A 23852-nucleotide genomic window follows, 5' to 3' on the forward strand; every position below is an offset into this window, starting at 1 on the left:
CAATGTGAAATATCCTTATTTGAAATACATATTTGATTTAGCCAGTAGTTGCTCCTTGCCTTCCAATATGAGTGGCTCAAGCTCAGAGGTTAAAGCCAATTTTAAACACATTAAAATATCACACATTACATCACAAAGAGAATGTTAGTCAAATTCCATTATGTAATTTTAAAACAAAGTTAATAGTTTACATCAGAAAAAATTAATAGGGTTTTATTGAATTCTTGCCTGTATTGTTATGCTATGCTCATATGAATTTTCCTTTATGATCAAATTATAATTTATAAGTAAAATAAGCAACATGAAATAACAGTAATTTTGAAAGGAAATAACTATGCACATTTAGGAATGAACTCACAAGTTCATCATTTTAATACCGTAGAGCATAGAGCAAAAACAAAAGTTAAATAATACAGATCGGTATAGTAATACAAAATAGGCATTGTAAGAAATGCAAGACCTGTATTAAGTGTATAGAATGTTTAGTAGTAAGAGAAAACAAATTGTTAGCATAAACTTTAGAAGCTTGATATATAAATGGTTACATGTGAATACCAATCTTTTTCTGTAAAATGTTTTATTTTCTCTTGAATGGATGTAAGTAAATGGATGAAGGTTTAGTTAATAAATAAAATCATCAAATTATAATACATCAACTCATTTGTATCTTCATGGATAAAATAATTAAAATATGATGACCATTTTCTTTCTAGGCTGCAGTCTATATAAAATAGAACTAGTAAAGGGCAATTATATATTTGCCACTCACACATTCCCATACACATATGTGTGTTTGCAGAGATAATTTTAATGATACTACTAGTAGAAAGGTATGATTTACTTCTTTAATAGAAGATTAATTGGATCTACAGCTAATAGAATGAAGGTTTCATAAAGAAAAGTGACAAGAGCAGAATCAGTCTGAAAAATAATCAACAATAAAAAATAAATTGATGTGATCATAATTAAGTGGCCAATTTATAAACATTCTCTTAAGAAAATTAAGCAGTAATTCATACCTGACCAAAATTTTGCAATCTAAAGCCTAGATGAACAATTTGATTCTGACCATATTAATTATGAAGATTGTTTTTTTCTATTTTAATACACTAATACTTAAGTTTTAAAAACCCTTAACTGGTGGCAACCACTTCTAAAAATACTTGAATATATTCCTTCAACTTGTATTAATATTACCAAAGAAATATTAATGTTACTAATATTATATTAATATTACTATTAATATAACAATAGTACTATTGGCCTGTTGGTGCCCGAGAGGCTTGTAGCACATGCGCGGTGATGCTTCTGGGCTCCGTTGTGCCCGCTCATTGCCTCGGCCGCCGCTGGGCCCACGGGGGGGCCCCGGGCGCCGCACGACTTTTTCGGTGCCAAGTAAACACGCCATTAAGATGGCGGCTAGATGCGAGCCAGTAGGCGGAACTTAGGATTTTGTATCTATGTGGCTGCGAGTGATTGGTTGTGCAACCTTGGTATATATAGACATGCACGGGCGGGGGAGAGAGAGATCCCAACAGCTACGCAGAAATAAAGCTTGCTTCACTGAGGTCTCCTGGTCGTTCTTGCTGGCGAGAGCGACATTGGCCAGTATCTCAAGTAGGGTTTTCGACTTGAGTTATATTAAGTTATAACCTATAGTTATGATAGTTAATATGTAAATAAATGCACCAGGACTTTGATGTATTTATTTTAAAATCTAAATATAGGCACTAATGATGCCATTTTTCTTTCTATATTTCTATACACAGCTTCTTTCTATATACCCACATATACAAAATGTTAAAACTAAAATCAAGACTATTTTTGGTGTGTGTGTTTTGTATGTGTATAGAGGAATATACAATCATCTTGTTTTTATTATTTTCTAAATCCTGTCCCCCTGTCAGGTCAAAGAGAAACAGGTGTTTATAAACCTCAAAATCTACTTTATGTGTGTACCATCAAAAAAGCCCCCTGATATTTAGAAGGCCTATTATCATTATAGGTATGAAGAGAGTGGCTCTCATTGTTTCCCAAAGAAAATATCCCAAGGATTTTTCTACAAGGCTGGAGCACATTTTAGGGTTATAGTATAAATACTTAAATACTACATATGAAATACAGACCAAATATAGTGTATAAATAAGAACCTTATATATTATAAAGTATATTTTTGGAATTAGCATAGTAAATTAACTTGCTTTGCAACTAACATATTTAAAGTCATATATATCATCAGCAACTATTAGTCAAATTATCAGGAAATCAACATATTTCTCAGGAGAGGAAATTTTCTTTAACTCATTTTGTTATATAAAAAATGATCTAGTGCCTGATAAGCTTCAGTCATTTACTAGATGTTGCAAACATATCTAGTGCTCAAGAAATAGCCATATTTTCTCATGTATCTAGACTTTTTGTAGTTTGGGGAGGCCATGCATCACTTCTCAGTGAAATTACTTAGAGTGCACAATCTGAAAATTTGTTCTTTATATTCCTTCTGAGAGATCGAAAAGCAACCATTGATATTACATGGTCACAAAATGAAAACAAACTAGATTCTTGAGTAACTGATTGGAAGAACATTGTTCTAAAGAACTTTCCAATCCTCAGAAGACTTTTATGAGTATAAAATACATTTGTTACATTTCACCATTGGGATCTCACAGTCAATTTGGTACTGTAGCATATTGACTAACACATTATTAAGCAAAAAATGATGTGGTAAGAAACTATGTGTTTTATTTGGTAAGTGATAAGGCCGATATGGTTTCTTACCAGATGGATCTCATTATCCACTATTAAAAAAAAAAAAAAAAGACAGTAATCACAAAATACCCTAAAAAAAGTATTCAACTTAGTCTTGGCCTATGAGTAATATCAGTCAAAATTTGACCCAAAATTGAGCCATATATTTAAATATATATATGAATATGTAATTATATATGGAATTTACATATATATATATATATATATATATATATATATATGACATGTTTTAATGATTACAAGGATTGGTTTACCCAGTTTTACCCAGCCCAGTTATGGGCTGGCTAAGCAAGTCTGAAAAATGTAGGTCAGGCAGTGAGGAAAGGCACTAATACATTCGAACTACAGTCATGACTTGACGTTACTCTGCACATGAGGAATTTGTCTCTTAGGGAAGACTCAGCTGTAATTTAAAAGAAATTAAAAATAGAGCTTCCCTATGACCCTGCATTTGCACTACTGGGTATTTACTCCAAAGATATAGATGTAGTGAAAAGAATAGCCAACAGGGGACACCTGGGTGGCTCAGTTGGTTAAGCGGCTGCCTTCAGCTCAGGTCATGATCCCAGCATCCTGGGATCAAGTCCCACATCGGGCTCCTTGCTCGGCAGGGAGTCTGCTTCTCCCTCTGTCTCTGCCTGCCACTCTGTCTGCCTGTGCTCACTCACTCTCTCTCCCTCTCCCTCTGACAAATAAATAAATAAAATCTTAAAAAAAAAAAAAAAAAGAAAGAAAAGAAACAACTGTATCCCAATGGTCATAGCAGCAATGGCCATAGTTGCCAAACTGTGAGAAAGAACCAAGATGCCTTTCAGGGGACGAATGGATATGGAAGAGGTGGTCCATATATACTATGAAGTATTATGGCTCCATCAGAAAGGATGAGTATGGAGCATAAGGAATAACACAGAGGACATGGGGAGATGGAGAAGAGAAGGGAGTTGGGGTAAATTGGAGGGGGAGATGAACCATGAGAGACTGTGGACTCTGAAAAACAATCTGAGGGTTTTGGAGGGGCAGGGGATGGGAGGTTGTGTGAGCCTGGTGGTGGGTATTGTGGAGGGCATGCATTGCATGGAGCACTGGGCATGGTGCATAAACAATGAATTCTGGAACACTGAAAATAAATTTAGAAAAATAAATAAAAATTGAAAAAAAAAATAAAAGAGCACTTTCAACTGATTAAGTCAGGCCCAACCATGTTATTCTGGATAATCTTTTTCTTTTTTTATTTTTTTTTAAAATATTTTATTTATTTATTTGACAGACAAAGAGAGAGAGAGATCACAAGTAGGGAGAGAGGCAGGCAGGGAGAGATCACAAGTAGGCAGAGAGGCAGGCAGGGAGGGGGGAAGCAGGTTCCTTGCTGAGCAGAGAGCCCAATGTGGGGCTCAATTCCAGGACCCTGAGATCATGACATGAGCTGAAAGCAGGGGCTTAACCCACTGAGCCACCCAGGCGCCCCTAGATATTTTTTTTTTTCTTAAATTCAACTAATTGGGGCTTTTCAACCTGAGGTTTAAGTGACTAAAATATTTAAAGTGTTTCCTTAGGGTATTTGAGAAAGACCTTTCTTTTAGGATATCCTTTATCAGAGACCCCCAAAACATGGTTACACCATAAGACCTTGGAAATCATTTGCCAACGTTCACTGAAAGGTTTATTATTTACATATATTCATGTTCTCATCTTGGAATGATAAACATGCTTCATGAAATGGCAATCACAGTCTAGCCAGAGCATAGTGAGTGATGTGAGAATGAGATAAGATATATTTGGAGAGGTGGATGAATAGAAGAGGCAAATCATTTAGTTGTTTGTTTTGTTGGTTTGTTTGTTTGTTTTTTTAAGGTAATTAAATAAATTTGCCCTTTACTCTGTAGAGACCAGAAAGCTGTCAATTCTTTAGGATTTAGTGAGCTGATTTATTTAAAAATGATGATTATATAACATGGACACTAGTTTGTTTGGAGTGAAGATATAAGTAGAGAGATCATCTAGGAGTCTATCCAAGTTTCTAGGTATGACCTTACCATGGCTTGGTCTAGGATGGTAAATTGTAAGAATTAATTGGATTCTAAATATATTTTGGAGGTAGAGTATATGGAATTCACTCTTGATTTGTACCTGAGAGAAAGAAAAAGGCCAGCTATCACTAAGATTTTCAATTTTAATGACTACAGGCAAATTATTTTCAACAATGATATTGGAGGTCCAGTTCCAGAGTGACTATTTTTTTGGTTCCAGTCATGGGCAAATGATTGGTTTCTACCCTTGAACTCTAGAGTTTATGGTGGAGATAAGCATTTTCAAATCCAGTTATTCAACAAACTTGAGTTCAGGGCTTCTACCATGCAGTTGTTGTTCATTTCTCTAGGGAAGCATTGACATAATATTTCATCAGTCCACAAACCATGCTATGTCTTGGTTCTAATTGATTGATGTTATTCTGTATATGTGTTTTAAGGGACAACTCTATCTTTCTGGTTTATGGGTTTTCTTTCCATTTCTTATTTTCAAATGAGTTGGTGTCTTAATTTCTATATTTTAATTTATATATATCTAAAAATAAAAAAGCTCAATCCACTGTGCAGTCTTAGGATGACAAAGTTTTTGTTTCTCTAAAAATTTTTTTTTAAAGATTTATATACTTGAGAGAGACAGAAAATGCTTGTCTGAGAAAGTGCTTATGCATGAATGGGGGCATGGGCAGAGGAAGAGAGGGACTCTTCCAGCAGACTCATCCTGTATACAGGGCCCAACAGGGTCCTCCAGGATACTGAAATCATGACCTGAACTGAAATCAAGGTTTGGAGCCTTTAACCCATTGAGCCACCCAGCTGCCCCTTCCCTCAACACTTTTTAATAACTCTGAAGAACAACAATTATTTTCATTCTTCAGTTAGGGAACTGAGGCTTAGGATAACCAGAATCAGAACATGAGTTCATTACTTAAAATATATTTGATATTTTATATACAAATTTAGACTGATAATTATCTATTTTATAATAGAACCTTAAATATGCATATTTTACAAATATATTTAACATACTTATAGATGAAGTCATGTTGTTATGTAACCAGTATCCAATTTTTGAATTTAGATCTCAACAAATATTTTATATTCTAACAATCCTGTGATGTAAGTACTACAATGTGCTATACTTCAAGAGGAAATGGTGGGAGAATATAGGATTAAATAAATTATTTTCAGGAAAAAGCAAGCATAATAAGCATGGTTTCTCATTTATAGAAGTAGTCAAAGTAGACACAGAGATTAGTGAGAGATAATGGGATGGAGAAATAGAGAATAGTTCATTTATAGGGCTATAGTAAAAAGATTTCTTCCATAAAACTGAAGAGGGTCTGAAGGTTTTACAACTGTGTCCTGTAGCCTGTGGCTGAATTCAAGACCCTGTTGTGAGATCAGTTAGAGAAAGTCTCTCTCAAGGAGCACCTCATCACCATGAGCATGAGGCCAATAGAACTCTTGTGACCTATTTTCTTCTTTCCGAAATGGCATTATAACAACAGGAGCTGAGCAAAGAGGAGATAATAAGGCTATTACATATTCAGTTCATTAGGGGAAAAGTCATTTGAGTACCAACTTTTTGCTTTTCCTAAAAAATATTTTTACCTAGAGAGCAGTAAGTGTGTGGAACTTAATCACAGATAGCGTTTCTGAAGATATGTATAATTATTCAACCATTTTAGGCAGAACTAATTCAAGTCTCAACTGAAATTAGAACTTGGTGTAAGTACTGATATTTTGGGGGGGCTAACTTTATAGAATTTATGACAAGGTATATTTTTGTTAACAAGTCCATTTCTCAGTAGATAATTTTGAAATGCAGCAGTAAGTTTGATAGTAACAGACTATAAAGTTTTAACTGGTATTAGAGTTCTACAGAGAAAGACAATCAGTAGGGTATATGGGGTGTGTATATTTGACCAAATATATATTTCTTATAAGTTACAATATCACAAATAGGGAATTTTTTAAAATCTATTATTTTTTTTCCCTTTTCTTTTTTTTTAAGATTTTATTTATTTATTTGACAGACAGAGATCACAAGTAGGTGGAGAGGCAGGCAGAGAGAGGAGGAAGCAGGCTCCCCACTGAGCAGAGAGCTTGATGCGGGGCTTTATCCAAGAACCCTAGGATCATGACCTGAGCCAAAGGCAGAGGCTTTAACCCACTGAGCCACACAGGCACCCCTCTTTCTTCCCTTTTCTTAAATCTCTGCCCTACTCCCAGGTTATACATGTAGTTTAGTTTTCTTCTAATGTAAATTTTACTTATCAATTGCAATAATTAATTACATTTTTAAAAAGTGCTATATAATATAAAAATTAGGTCATACATTAAATGTACTTTGCACTTTCTGGATTACTCATTCTGTGCAATTGATGTATCTTTTAGGAATAGTATGAGAAAAGAGAAGATATTGAAGGATACCAAAATATCAGAGTATATGATAAATTTACCATGGTCTGTCGGGGTCGCACCTTAAGATGGCACCTGTCGCGCCCCTAAGATGGCGCTGGCTACATAGCCCGAGCAGCAAGGACAGCCTGAAAAACATCCGCCCTGGCCACAGGTGACCTTGTGCTCGTCACATGAACACCGCATGCCACCACTGCCTACGAGCCCCAGATACCTCCTGTTCACGTGAACACCTCTGTGATTGGCTGTTATGCCCTATATAAGGCAAGGGGACTTCCCCGCAAGGGGAGGAGAAAGATCAACCAGGGAATAAATAAGAGCTTGTGCATCGACCTGTGTGTGTGTTGGTGTTGCGTCATCTCTGCAGGCAGGGAGAGCGCGACAATGGTCAAATCAGTAAGATTAATTTGCATATTCTTCAATCTCCACTCTTATGCCTTTTTTGGCAGTTAGTAAGAAATTTTATTATCTAAAAAAAAGTGTCCTTTTTTGGACAAAAATTTACAAATACAAATTTATAACAAATTACAATTTGTTTTAAATGTCATTTAGTTTTAAATGTCATTTATATTATTCTATAAGTGAAAGTTTAATTTCTTATGTCATGCAATGAATATGGCTTGACTTTCCATTTCTGTAGATGATGTCATGTGATCAGAGTTTATTCATGCTTAAATGTTACACAAAGTATTACAATTTAGCATTGTTACTTTCCAAGCTACAAACAGAATTGTCACTTAAAATGGGATTAGATGGGTCCCTGGGTTGTTCAGTTGTTTAACCATCTGTCTTCAGCTTGGGTCATGATCCCAGGGTCCTAGGATTGAGCTCCACATCAGGCTCCCTCCTCAATGAAGAACCTGCTTCTCCCTCTCCCTGTACCCCTTCCCCCACTGCTTGTGCTCTCTCTCTCTCACTATCTCTCTCTCAAATAAGTAAAATCTTAAAAAAAAAAAATAAGGCATTAGACTAATAAGGAACATTTGACTTTTTCCAAAATTGACACTCTCCGTTTTGCCAGGACCATACACACAGAAAGGAAGATATTGAATAAGAACAAGGTGATTCTTTACTCTCTGGTAAATGCTCCCCAAATAGAAGGCAGATTGATGGGGGAAATCTTATTCACCTTCTGATAAGATACTCTAGTTATGAACCAATTATGTTAACATATATTGTTATGAACATAGAGCCAAATGTAAAAGAGATTGTATGGGACTGTATTTTTCATTATTTTTTGAACACTTAGAACTGAGTTCTTAACTAATTTCTTAATTAAGAGATGTAATAGCACCTAGTTTAAGTTGAGTAGAAATCTTCTAAAGTTCAAATTATATTTAAACAAAAACAGGATTGCAATATCAATATCATACTAATAATAGGGTATATGATTATTTAATAGACTCAACTAGGTGAATAAAAGGATAAATCAGGGATTTTATTGTTCTTTCTTCAGTGCTTTAGTAATAGTCATTCTAGATCTTCATCTATTGATTTTTTTTTCTTTCTTCCACTGTTTCTGACTTTACATCTTCTGATATAGTCACTATTTCTAAAGAATGATAGGATTTGCATTTTTGTCCTTAACATCTAAATGATAATAGGTATACAGTGAGGATAATAAGTAGAATCTTTTGTATTCTTCTGATCTTTATCCTAATGGAAGGAATTATGTGGCCCTATCAGGCCAACATATAATCTTTAGTAGCATAGATAACTGGGGATAAGAATATAATTAATATATATTTGTTCTGTTTGTTTATGTATACAGAGAGAGTGAGAAAGAGAGGAAATGTTCTTCCTAAAATTTCTCTTGTTTAGTTCATTATGTCACAAACACAAAACAAATAAAAACTAGATCATTTCAATAAAATACTATATTTAAATAAGTTCTTGCTTCTCCAGCATAATAGAAAGAGTTCAACTCCATACACATTGAGTAAATTTGGCTTCTTTGAACAGAAACAGAGTGCAAATTCTTCCACTAGATGACCTGAGAAGGACCCAAGCAGAAATTGTCTATTTATATAGAGAACTGTCCTGGTGGGGTGGGGTTGATGATACTAAAATATAGGTTCAAGATTTTCAGAAGCATAAGAGACAGACTGGGAAGTCTCACACAGAGGCGAGCATTTGCCTTTGAATTGCTAGATTACAGAAAGGGGAGTGGGGAAAGTGGCCATAATACTTGGAAGTAGAGAGTTTAGGGAAGCAAAAATACACAAGTACATTTCAATATTTTAACAATAATGAGGAAATGTGTTCTGTTTGAACAAGAGCTTTGATTATCATTCCAGTATTTCATCTCAAATATTTTATAACCTTATTTGGGCTTGTCTCTGTCATTATTTCAACTCAGAAATCTAATATAATTGAACCATTTCCAGAAAAACAACATACTTTATTACATGTGAATAAACCCCAATAGTTTAAGTACTTTGTTGGTTATATGGCATGCTTCTATGAATATTTATAGGACTTATAAATATACCCTCTAAGTCCAGCAGCAATTGATTCAGAGGGGGAAAATAAAGGCAGGAAACATGGGTATATGAAAAACATAATTTGTTGTTGTTGAAGATTCTTATAGAAAACAGAGTTTAGATCTGCAGCTTAAGAAATGATTTCTATTATGATTTCTGAGGTATGTTTCATACCATTTCTTACCCCTAAACGTCTCTCAACCTCCCTGTTACTACAAGAAGCAGACAGAAAGAGCTGATCTGAGCAAACTGTTTCTTCTCCCAAATGCATGAGCTAAACACATCACTTTTCAGACTATGGGAAAGACTAACCAACTCCCTGTTCTTATGGAGTTTATCTTGTAATGGAGTTAAACTTGGTCATTGACTGCTAATACTCATTTCTCATTCTGTGACTGGAAGACATGTGGATATGTTGTGAAACAATTATAGGAAGAGATGAGATAAAAAAGGATTTTAAATAAAGTACACTTTTGTTAATCTAAGAACAATATTAGTCTCTAAGTTTTGTAAATATGTTTGCTGAGTAATATACAAAACATGACACAGGATTTTGTATTCTTTAATCAACATGTATTGTACAATGTATGATTTTCAATAATCAAACCCCTTTTGTAGATCACATGATTTATGCAAATGATTTGTTATCCTCTCAATGCTCCTAAACATAATTCCTGTTATCTTCACTTTACTAATGAGGTAACTGAGACTCTTATGGGTGAAGTCCATGGTTAAGAATCACCAGGTAGGGCACCTAGTAGTGCCCAGTAGGTTAAAGCCTCTGCCTTTGGCTCAGGTCATGATTCCAGGGTCCTGGGATTGAGCCCAGCATCAGCTCTCTGTTCAGCAGGGAGCCTTCTTCCCCCCCCCCCCTCTGTCTGCCTCTCTGCCTCCTTGTGATTTCTGTCTGTCAAATAAATAAATAAATAAAATCTAAAAAAAAAAAAAAAAAAGAATCACCAGCTAGTCAGATGGGCTGAATTATACCAGGGCCTGAGTGATAAGAAGATCCTTATGCTCTTTAGCAATTTCCTTTGATATTATGAGTGCTGATGGCTGAATTTTTTTTTTTCCCAAAGGAACTGCAAAAAGTTCATTTTTCCCCCCTTAGGATGCTCACCAGTTTACTTGGGATTTTCCAATACTGTTTGTCTTATACCCTGTACCCTAACTTTAGAAGCTTGAGCTGAGAGGATAGCATGCTTTGTAAATGTTCATTCCTCTATTTGGTAACCTATGCATATGTGTAACAGATTTAATTAAATGAAAATAAAAATAGTAAACATTTTGTTTGTGAATGTAATTATGTAAAATTGTGTGTCTACCAATGCTTTGTAAACTTTATTATATATATTAACAGCTAGAGTGGAACTGGAGATTCTGTATTTCTAGCTAGTTCCCAGGAGATGCTGAAAATCTTGTCTGTGGACATGGCTTAGAGTAGCAAGACCCCCAATTTAAAGTTTAGTAAAGACAGCTATATTCTGGTTTTGGTTTATGTTGAAATGCACATTAGTATTTGGCTTCTATATCTGTTGACTTTCTCTCTCTTTATTACAAATTTTGATATTTTTATTAGCTACCTGGAGGTAACTGATAAAATGTTTGTAATAAGACAAGAACCCAATAGTTATAGGCTGGGTGAATTAATTAGCAAAAATACTTCAGACTGAGTTAATAGTGATTACAGATTAAAATGTATACTTGTAGTTAGTCTTTCAGAGAACAAAATATCTACAATACAGCGTGTAAAATAGTTATGATCTCTCTTTTCCAAAAACAAGTAATTGGGCTTTTAAAAAACTTTAGATTTCTACTTAAAAAGAAAAAAAGAAATCAGTGGTATGAAATTTTAAGAAATTGATTTGGTTTTGTTTATTTAATATCAATGATTTCTAATATGACTGGTCAGGATAGGAAAAAGGAATTTTGAGGAATGTTTAAGAAAATATAAAGAACAAATGGACAGCAATAATAAAAAAAAAAAGACTTAAATAAAATTCTGTTTTTCTGATACTTTTTGTACTGATGAGTAAGGCTATCATCCTGCAGCATACTTGACTAACTTTAAAAAAATAAAATTGATCTACAACTAGAAGCATACCCAGTAAACAATAATCTTAAGAACTAGGCTCCCACACATTTCACTCTGTTAGTATTGGAAGTCTTAATCTGAAAATCTAAACTATTTCCTTGGGTGGCTCTGAGAATCAAATAAGACAATGATTGTGCTGGTGCCATGTAAAATATGGACTATGTACAGTTCCGGACAATCATTATAAGGAGTCAAAGGAAAATGGAGGTACTACAAAAATCATAGCCTAGAATCTTACATTCTGTTTATCTTTGTCTGATGTCAAATAATCATATAATATAGGTGATCTAATAATATTTCAGAATTTTTCAAGTAAGTTTTTGACAAAGCAATCATATTATTTGTAAACAACTTTAAATCCAAAGGATATATCTGGTTTAAATTATATCTGGCAGATTTGGACAAATATCTGGACTTAAATCCTGCTACAAATGATGTACATTAGCATCTAGAAAAATCTTTCTTTAGATCTTATATCTAGGCAATGAGATAAGAGCAGAATCACTAGGAAAAAAGCTCTCCTTTTACAAGACCATTACCTAATTTGTGGAGGACGCAGCAAAAGTTTTAAAACTGATAAGACTACAATTACATTGTCTCTTAGGACTTCAAGTCAAGAGATGTATTAACCTAAACTATTTTGTACCCTTAATATAGAAATACTGTAGATTGTTACCAGAAGAGTACCTTCTCAATTCTCCCCCTTTTCTCCTCTTCACACGCTGCAACCAGCTATGCATGTGTTTTCAAAATGATCAATTGAAAGTTTCTTCTAGTTACAAATATTCACAAATTTTATCATTCTAATTAAATTGAGAACACATAAATATACATTTTCTTTCTGAATTCCAAACTTCAAGTAACATTAAAGAGTTCTAAGTTATTTAGTTACAAATAAAAATGCATTTTATTTTCCCAGTTATAGAAATAACTAGATCCCTGTCATTCTGTTTTAATCAATGATATCTCTTTACTCTGAATCCAATTTTAAGGTCCTATGAAGATTAATTATGTATTATTAAAAATCATCCACTAAGAACATAAATAAAGAACACAACTACTTTACCATATAAAAATGTTTAAAAGGAGCTAAATGAAGGAAAGTTATTGCCTTAAAGTAAAGGGTAAGATCCATAAATTCTACTTAGTCCAGTCTGAAAGAGAAACATTTAGAGCAAAAGGAGAATTCTTATATATTACTGAACCAGTATTTACTTGTTTTGAAGACCTGCCCTTGTGAATATTAGTTTAGTATATATGTGGTTAGCATAAAGTATCCAAGTTTTATTATTAAAGTTTGAAATGTGTTACATCTATACTTTATTGAATTTAGGCATCTATAAACACAGTATAAAATTCTTAATAAGGCAAATAAATGATTAATAACATATGCAAATTAGAAAAATAAAGCTTACTTCAATAGTCAAAATTATTTTGTCATCTAAATATAGTGAGCAATTACAAAAAATACAAACAACTGATGAAAAAAATTGTATTTGCAAAGTGCTCATTTGCTTAATGTGATTTTAAATGTATGCTGTTTATATGTACACACAGATTATACAGTGAAGACTAATTGGGAAAAGAAAATAGTAACTAAAACAGTACTTTAAAATTAACACATACCAAGATGCACTCTTTAAATGGCTCTTTATCATAAAACATATCTTAAAAGTTCAGTTCAGACGTAGTATCAACTAGGGCATACTTTAAAAGCTGTAATTGGACTTTATCCCAGAAAAGGCTAAATAAATTGAAATATGTTTTATATCATTATGCATATTCTTCTGTGATAAAAATAGCTTTATTTTTCTTATCAGCATGAAAAATTGTCCAACAAGGGAATAATCAAAAAAGAGGGAAAAGAAGCAATCAAAAGAGAAAGAAGAAGAATTTTAGCATCCTTTTGAAAAGATAGCAGTAAATGACTTATGTGAATAATTTCAAAGCTTTTAATAAGCTGCTTGTACCTCCCAGAAGACTTATGGGAAAAAAAATAAAGAAAGAAATGTTTTAAACCTTTGAAGGAGACATATAAGACAATTTTCATTTTTATCTAGACCAAGAAGTACAATATTTACTGTACAAAGTTTTACCCAAGAAACTATTAAAAGAGTACCAAAATGGCTTAATATCACAGGTCTGTAGCCCATGAAATTTCTCCAACACATAAAAGATCCTTCCTAACATGTAAATTCATTTCAGTGGTCTTCAAAGAATAAATTATCTTATTATTTCGTTAAAGATTTTGTAAAGAACTATATTTATACCTTACAAAGGAGATGGGAGCAATATTTAGCATTGTTTTTATGTTGGTTGAAGGTGAAATACAGAGTTCTACTCCCAGTCTCTCCATTCCTAAAATTTAAGTGCCTAACCATATGGAGACAAAATTATGTGAATATACTATTAACAAAATCAACATGATTATTATACTTTGTAATATTTCTGTGTATAGGCTTAAAATAATAAACTATAATCAAATGGATCTCAAACTTCCAACACAAATACACAGTTGAGAATATTTACTCAATTATATAATATTTTATATAATACTTCAATATAATTTTAACATTTTGAATGATACATTAAAACTTCACTATTAGTAAGGTAATTGTAGTATTATTCACTGTATCCCAATTTCTGCCTTCCAATTTTCTAAGACCACATCTTAGAGTTCCAACTCCAAAAAAGTGAGTTCTTTTTCTTGAGTGGATTACAGTTTCTATTAGTCAAGCAAAGAAATAGCTGACAGTAATTCTCTTAATCTTAGATAAGACCCAGTCAAAGGATTATAGAATAACTTTGACAAATAGGTCTTCTTCCATTTACTTATCATTATACTCTTTACTTCCAGCCATGTTGTTGCAAACGGAAAGTTTTCATTCTTTTATTATGTTTAAGTCTGCAATCGTTAAGTCATTTACCTTTTACCTCTTTTCCTTATTAACATTAACTCCCTGAATTCTCTGGTTGCCAAGTCATACTTTTAAATGGTTTTTCCTTTTTTTTTTTTTGGTTATTGAATGACTATGACCAATGTTAAATTGTTAAAGCCGGTTTGCTTTGTTTCTTTTATGAATGCGGTAGTGTTTCTAGCCACTAAGTTCTAGTTGCAAAAGTTTCTTCAAATAAACTTAAAACTTACTTTGTACAAACACTAAATAGATATTTATGTTATTCTTTAGCTCAAGAACATGTAATATATCCTTGTTGCCAGTTATTTCATATCAAAACTTGCCAACCAACCAAGCACTCATATTTGGTTATAATACATGAATATGGCACATACAAGGATATAAGGCAATATCCAAAAATGACTGACTTTAATTTTCTTTCAAAACAGAAGAGATTTCATAACAATGAACTTTATGAAAATCTGATTCAGTTTCTTAAAGCTTAGTTTAAAAAGAACATAGTTGTATTAAATAGAAACTCTTTTCTTACAAAAGAAATCAGATAATTTAGAAACATTTGTTTAAAGATATTTTAAACAAAATTTACAGAGGAATTTCTCATATTATAGAAACATCTCTCCTCAGCCACTTTATCAGGGAGTCATTATAGTTCTTGGGTTGTTAAAAAGTCAAAGTGCACTAAATTAATGGAGTTTTTTCCCAAGAAGTTTACTTGACACACTCCAGATATTTTCCCTTTTAGTAATTGTGTTTCTGAGGTAGTATATAGATAAAAGTTAAGTACAACAAAGGTGAAAAAGAGATCTGATAAAGATTTAAAGAGGTATCCACGGACTTGAGGGGAAACAGATATAGAAGGCACATGAAATAAAGCATAATAATAATAAAAAAAAACTAAAACTTAAGAATGAATATGGATTAACTAGCCAAATTAAAAAAAAATGACATGAAAGAAATGATTCATGCAAAGGTCTTTAAGTCAGGAAAAAACTTTGGAATCACTGATACAAGTTCATGCTAGTTTATAAAGTTTGAGAAAAGCATTAAAGATATTACAGAAGCAATTAGATCATATTGTTAGCACATTTAAATAATTTCGCCCTTTAGTTTTATCTTCCTAAGAATGCATAATTACATTTGCTTGTCTGCTCTTTATGTCAACTTGGAAGGCACAATGCTGAAATCGTAATTTTAGAACAGTCTTCTGTAATGATATAGTGAATGGATTAGAGTCATTCATGTCAGTTCTGGACACAGATTAAAGATTTAGATATTTGAAATATACTCATGGTCTGAAGTTTATTTTGTTACAGTACCACACAACAATATCCTTATGGATTACAACAATAAAGACATTTATAAAAACCTCATTTTTACATTTATATTCTTCGAGCTGCTTGTGGGTCTACTCTAAATTATGGCTTAGCATCAGGCTACAATCAACTGCAGGTCTACGTGTTTTCTTCAATGTGAGATCTAGGCTGAAGTTGCAACCCACATGTAAGTTAACCACTTTGTAAGTGAAGGCAAAGTACAATCATGTTGGTGGCATTTTGTGATATTCTTGGAGACTCCTATTGATCACTCACATTCATATTGTAAGAGCAAATCCATGACCTAGTCTACGTGTAATAAGTAAGAAATAATTCTTCAAATTATTCTTTGAAAGGTAGAAAGACCCTTCAAATTATATTATAGTGAGTTAGAATATGTAATTTTTCTACAGGTTAAAAAGAAAAGGTTAATTGGGAAAAACGTACCATCTCTCAGACATGGTAACAGAAAATATGGTTGTAGATAATTTTGCCCAAGGATAAATTGTATGTAGAGTATAAGGAAAGAGAACCTAGAAGAGATCCTTCAGTGAGAATAATAAATGAGAAAATGGGAACAGGGAGAAGGGGATTTGAAAGATATTGAGTGGATGGCCAAAGTTTTGGGAAGGAAATAAAGAAATTGTATGTTCTCTTATGAACCAAGAAAACATACACTTTTAGGTTGATGTGTACACGCACATTTTCATTAGTGTCAAATTCTGTTAAGTGGAGAATAAAAAAAAATAATTGTTGCTAAATTAACTGATTTAGTAACTGATTGAGTCTACCACAGGGAGGTAAGAAGTCACAAAATTTTAGTGCCTGAAGTCTAATGAAATGATAGTCCAAAAAAATCACTGTAAAATACTTGGAGCACTTGCCTTAAAAAAAACACAAGCCCCATTGGGGCATTTCAATCATTAGATTTGCCAACCCTTTCCTGTATCTATTGGGGAAATGAAAATCAAACTTGGGGAGATGACAGGATGGATAATGAGAACGTAGCAGTGGAAAAGACTGCACACTTATCATATATGATGATAAAGGTAAATGTTTTTTTCCAAGAATTGTAATATTATTTCAGACAACAATGGGACTTACTCTCTTACTTTTACTCCAGCAAAAGTAGAAAAGGAATCTCCTACAATAGGGAATCATCAGTTGAAAAAGATTGTGTAGAGTGAGCTGGAGCCAGACCTCCATGTCAGAATATGTGTATTTTAATCCACATTAGAAGGTAACTCCTTTGGACTGGCACAGACAGCAGTAACTGGTGGATATGAAAACTGTGAAGAGTGAGAGAGGATAAAAAACCACAACAAATAGTTGCCCTTTTTTATTTTCTTTCTACTAGTCCTAAAGTCCCAGAAGAACCATATCCAGAAGGGGGGACGGTATCTGAGACTGATTAAATCTTTCCTAACTTTAAACCACAGTGAATAAATATAAATATATGGAATCTCTCATAAATATTAAGAATTAAAAATAAAAGTTTATAGGGAACAATTGAAAATAGCATAAAATGATTTCATATTTATGACCCTCATTCATAAATATGTTTTTGTGACTCAAAAACTGCTCAGTAGCAGTTATGTTTGTAACTATACAGGCCTTTGATAATGGACACTCATGTTGTCAGGAGCATGGAGGACCTGTGACCAAGAGAACTCCAACATTCCACCATTCGAGGGACAAAACTCAAATAGGTTTACCAGGACATCCATTCTAGAGGCAGGAGAAACAGGGTCTTACAGATCCATGAAGAAGTTTTAAACAGTTGAGGCAACAATGAAGCAGACAAACGTTAGTACTTTTGGTTTTTGACAAAAAAATATGGTGACCTCAAATACAAAATTATCACAGAAGTCTGATTGTGCCAAACCAGGTAAAACACAATTCTAATTACTGGTTTTCCACCTAAGCTGATAAGGATGTAGTTTATGAGATCACTATGTTGTTTCTCTAGACATAAATAAAATATAAAATACTAAAGTATTCATTATTATCCTTATTATGGAAAGTCTGTGGCTAATAAATTCTCAAGGATGTAGACTCTGACAAAACTGGAAAACACCAAGACACCTGAAGTAAAAACAAAAACAAAAAACAAAACAAAAAAATGAAGTGACATTTTGTGCCATGCCCTTAGACCTAAAGTTAGAAGTTATTCAACTTTTTAATTACAAATTAGGATAACAACTTTATACTGCTTTCAGATTGCTCTTTGTTAGGAAGAAATAATGACACTTTTAAATTTTCATTGGAATTTAAAGAAGAAATTAGATGAGCTGGAGGGACTTACTGCATTAGTGCAAGATAAAAGGATTACAAGTAACACTCTAGAAATGCTGGGTGAGGAATATATAACATTGCACTAGAGGATAATTGGGATAACAGTAGATTATATTTAATATAATTAGGTTAATGACCTTTATAAGGGATCAGTCATAAATATTAAAGCTCAAAATATTAGATGGATGATTACATATTTTAGGTCATGAACTCACACTGAAATATACTTGGAATATATAAATACACAGTCAAATTTTATGATGTTTATAAATTTCTGCCATTGGTTTGAATTTTCTATAAAAGTTCCACGGATTTTCTTTTTTTAGAGCTACTTAAAGTCTTTGATGGCAATATTATTTTAAACAGTCTAGCAAATTTTTTAGTCAACTATTAATAAACTATTTTGAGTATTTAAATAGGGGCGCCTGGGCGGCTCAGTGTGTTAAAGCCTCTGCCTTCAGCTCCGGTCATGATCCCAGCGTCCTGGGATCGAGCCCTGCATTGGGCTCTCTGCTCAGCAGGGAGCCTGTTTCCCTTCCTTTCTCTCTCCTGCCTCTCTGCCTACTTGTGATCTCTGTCTGTCAAATAAATAAAATCTTAAAAAAAAAACTATTTTGAGTATTAAAACAAAAGTTATTAGAGCATAAAGTGAAAAAAATTGTCAAAGAACTGTCTCTTAAAATTTTGGAAATAAATTCTTCCCAGCATTCAGTAAATCTTAAAAATTAGAGCATCCTATAAATATCAGGAGACATTGCAGAGAATGTGTAACCTTCTTACTATTAAATGTACTTTCGGCATTGCTAAATCCTTATAATTTAATTAATTTTGGTACCTCTATGGTATCCAGATGGGGTAGGTCACATTTGAATATCATAGCTAAAAAGTCTTCTGTGTGACTAGCAGTTATAACATACAGAAGAAATGATTAAGGTGAAAAAAATATAACCTCTGGGCATGAAGCAATTTCCACAAGAAAATACATGGGATACAATTATTCTTTGGTACCAGGCCTGAAAAGAACCGACAGCTAGACATTAGTGCTGTAATTGTAGTTCAGAATCTTTCAATGAAGAGGGTTGATTAAGTTGCTTTAAATTAAAGGTGTTCAAATAGTGAAATATCCTTTATTCATTTATTGCCATAGGGATCAGTGCACATGGGAAAAGAAATCTAGATTAGGCATTCAGTAGCCAAATTAAATCTGTACCAAATTTAGCAAACTAGTTGCTTGACTGATACTGTGCAGACTCCAGGAAATAAGTCTAAGTTTTAGGCTTGTGATGCCACAGTCTGAGGATTTTACTTGGTATGCTTTAGAAAGAATACATTCTATATTTGACTTGACTAAGATTATTTTAATAGGTCATTTTCTTAAATATTAAGATAACTGAAAAAAAAATCTGAGACAGGCATTCAAACTTTGTTCATACCCTAGTATGGGCATTTATTTTGCATTTTTAAATATTTCATTGCAAATATTTTTCCTTAAATTTGATTTTTATCCCAGGCTTATTGATGTAATTATAAGACCAAAAAAATAAACCAATTTATGTGTACAGATTGTGATTTTTGATATTCAGCTTTGTAATCATCTTGAAAATCAAGATATTAGCATTTACATCTTTCCAAAAAACCTCCCATATGCTGTTTTGCAGTCAGTCTCTTTCCCCAATTCTACAGGTTTGCAAAGCACTGATCTGTTTTCTGTCTCCATAAATTTGTGTTTTCTTGAATTTAAAACAAATAGAATTGTTTAATACATACAAGCATTTTTGATCTTTGTTCTTTAATGCCATAATGCTTGTGATATTTGCCTGTGCTTTGGCATCTATTAATAATTTAATTTTTGTATTACTGAATAATATGCCAAACTACAGATAAACCACAATTTGCTTAATTCTTGACCAAGTTGTGAACACTAGGGTTTTTTCTAGTTTTTATTTATCATGAAGAAAAGTGCTAAGAACAACTTTGTGCTTTTAGTGTAGTATAGAGTTTATGTCTCATGGTTAATTATATGGGATTGTGATTACTAAATTATATTATTGAGTTATATGCATGTTTTACTTTATTAAACATTGTCCTCCATTTTCTGAATTGATAGTGAATTTTTCATTCCCATTAGCAATATATGGGAACTCTAGTGTACCACATAATCACTAACATGATATTTCAGGCTTCTTAATTTTATCTACATTTACACTAGAGTGTGCAAATGTAATGGTATCTGATTGTGATTTAACTTTTCATTTCCTTAATACTGATGATTCTGGCAAAGTTTTCTATGTGCTTATTGTCCATTCATATACTTTTGTTGAAGTTTCAGCTCAAAATTTTTCCATTTTTCAAAGATCTTTCTTTTTTACTTAATTTTTAAAGTTCTATATATTTTCTGTGTACAAGCTTTTCCTTAGATATATGAATATAATATTTTTTCTTAATATGTTGCTTATATTTTCATTTGCTTATTTGTGTCTTTGGGAGAGCAAGAGTTGTTAATTTTGATATTCTGTTACAATACTTTTGTTCTTTTATAATCCATGCTTTTTACATCCTCTTTAATTAATCTTTGCCTAACATAAGGTAACAAATATTTTCCCCTGTTCTCTTATGGAAATATTATAATTTAAGTTCTTATGTTTTGATCTGTATTGTATGATGTTAGTTTTAGTATTAAAAAAAAAACAAAACACAGCTACCAAGTTGTTCTAGCACCTTGTGTTAAAAAGACTATAATCCATTGAATTGATGATTTTCAACATTAATTAGGCAATAAATGTTGATCTGTATTTGGATTTAAGTTTCATTGATCTAGATGGCCATTTTAAAGTCAATACTACTATCTTGATTATCCTATTTAATAAATACACTAAAAATAAGGTCTCCCAAATTTTCTAGTCTTGATCTTTATTTTTTGAAATTATAAACGTTTTGTTTCATATATATAAATTTTTAGAAAAACCCTTGTAGATCTCTTCAAAATAACTGGTAGGATTTTGATTGAAAGTACTTTGAATCTATAGCAAAATTCAAGAAGAGTTACAATTATAGCAATCCATAAATACGTGTATATATCTCCATTAATTTAGTTATTTGTTTATTTCCATCAGCAGCAATACTTTATAATTTATAGGGTAGAGGTCTTGCACATTTTTCTGTTAAATTTATCCCAAAATATTTAAAGTTTTGCATAACTAATTTCTTTTTTCTTTTTTTTTTACATTTATTTATTTATTTATTTATTTATTTTTATTTTTATTTATTTTCAGCATAACAGTATTCATTATTTTTGCACCACACCCAGTGCTCCATGCAATCCGTGCCCTCTATTATACCCACCACCTGGTACCTCAACCTCCCACCCCCCCCACCACTTCAAACCCCTCAGATTGTTTTTCAGAGTCCATAGTCTCTTATGGTTCACCACCCCTTCCAATTTCCCCCAACTCCCTTCTCCTCTCTAACTCCGCAAGTCCTCCATGCTATTTGGCATAACTAATTTCTTTAAAAAAAAAAAAAAAAATCTGACCTGAACTCATTAGGCAGGAAATCTGACCTACACTGTTGTGAGAATATTTAAAAATTCATCCTATGTGTGTGAATAATTATATTTTTTGATTCATAAATTTTATTTTTTTATTTTTTATTTTTTAAGATTTTATTTATTTATTTGACAGTCAGAAATCACAAGTAGATGGAGAGGCAGGCAGAGAGAGAGAGAGAGAGAGAAGCAGGCTCCCCGCTGAGCAGAGAGCCCGATGCGGGCCTCTATCCCAGGACCCTGAGATCATGACCTGAGCCGAAGGCAGTGGCTTAACCCACTGAGCCACCCAGGCGCCCCGATTCATAAATTTTAATTAGTTCTCTTAAAGAATGTTCTCCTTGACCACTCTGGAGATACAGTATAGTGCATGGTATATCTCCAGTATTACTTTGCTAATTCTAAAATTCTTCCTAAATTGTAAAAGTTCTGAATCTTGAGACCCATTTGACCTCAAGAGAATTGACTGATTAAAGGACTATGGGGGAAAAAACTGAAAAGAGTAATTCAATTTTATTGACATTAAACTTTTGCTCAGATATCATAGATCAATTGAAGCGGCCCCATTAAGTGGAAACTTGATATTCCCCAACTGCTTATAAAGTGATGATTAATGGTTTGTTAACATAGTCCTGGGACATTCAGTTTTTTTCATGCAACAAAATTAATAAATTTCTGCATTATGTCAGCTATATAAATAAAAATGAACTAAATGTATTAAATATTTAAAATATTTACCAGGAAATATTAGATAATATAACCTTGATGTTTTGTAGGATTGCTTAAACAAGACCCTGAAGTATGCATGAAAGAGAAAGGCATTGATAAATTTGACTCTATTAAAATGAATATTCAACACAATAAAAAGTATAAGCTAAGTGAAAAAGAAGTTGAGATATATACAAGGAAACATTACTGAACTATTCAACCAATAGTGAATTTGTATTTATAATATACAATTTTTATAAGTCAACAAGTAAAAAAACTACAAAAATGGAGATGACCAAAGAAATAAATTTATAAAAGATGAATTAAGAAAACATATTGATGTTCACTTTCACCAGGAATATAAAAATTATAATTAAATATCAATAAGAAAACATTTAGAAAAGTCTCATTTTTTATGAGCATGTAAATACTTTGAAAATCAACTTAGAATTATCTACTGAAGTTTTACCTGTGGCTTCCTATGAATAGCAATTTACTGTATACGGATGCATAATATGAAACTATTATATTATCTGTATAATATTTCACATTAAAAGAGCAATGGATAAATTATTCAATCAGCATGTAATAAGTTAGCTTTAGCATACACCTTTTTGAGTGCTTAGTTACATTAAAAATACTTTAATTATTGTTATACATATCCTCCCATAAGTTTTTATTTTGCCATAATACATGTAAGGAATATATTCTTTCATATTCCATTAATGATGGAAGTGTGTGGGGTTGGTTAAAAGACCTTAATAGTTACACTGCCTTTATAGATGATGCTACTAGTCAGCCCAGTAGCTAAACATATCTGGAGGTATATTCTACATTATTTAATAATCTATTATATTTAATAGTGAACTCTTTTACTTGAGTCAAAAAAAATTATTTGATCCTGCCCTCAAAATATTATTGCATTCATTTTAAAGTGACCTTTGCCTGCAATATTTATTTCAGATTATGCAAGGTTAGATAATGGTTTCATAAAATTTACTTCACTGGATGGGTTTTACCCAATTGCCAAGAATAAATACCAGTTTTTATTAAAACAAACCATTCTAACTGGTGTAAGGCGGTATCTCATTGTGGTTTTGATTTCTAGTTCCCTGATGTCTAGTGATGTTGAATATTTTTTTCATGTGTCTGTTAGCCATTTACATGTCTTCTTGGCAGATGTGTCTGTTCATGTCTTCTGCACATTTCTTGACTGGATTACTTACATTTTGGGAGTTGAGTTTGGTAAGTTCTTTATATATCTTGGATATGAACCCTT

The sequence above is a fragment of the Mustela erminea genome, chromosome 1 (genome assembly GCF_009829155.1).
Source record: "Mustela erminea isolate mMusErm1 chromosome 1, mMusErm1.Pri, whole genome shotgun sequence".
Classification (NCBI taxonomy): domain Eukaryota; kingdom Metazoa; phylum Chordata; class Mammalia; order Carnivora; family Mustelidae; genus Mustela; species Mustela erminea.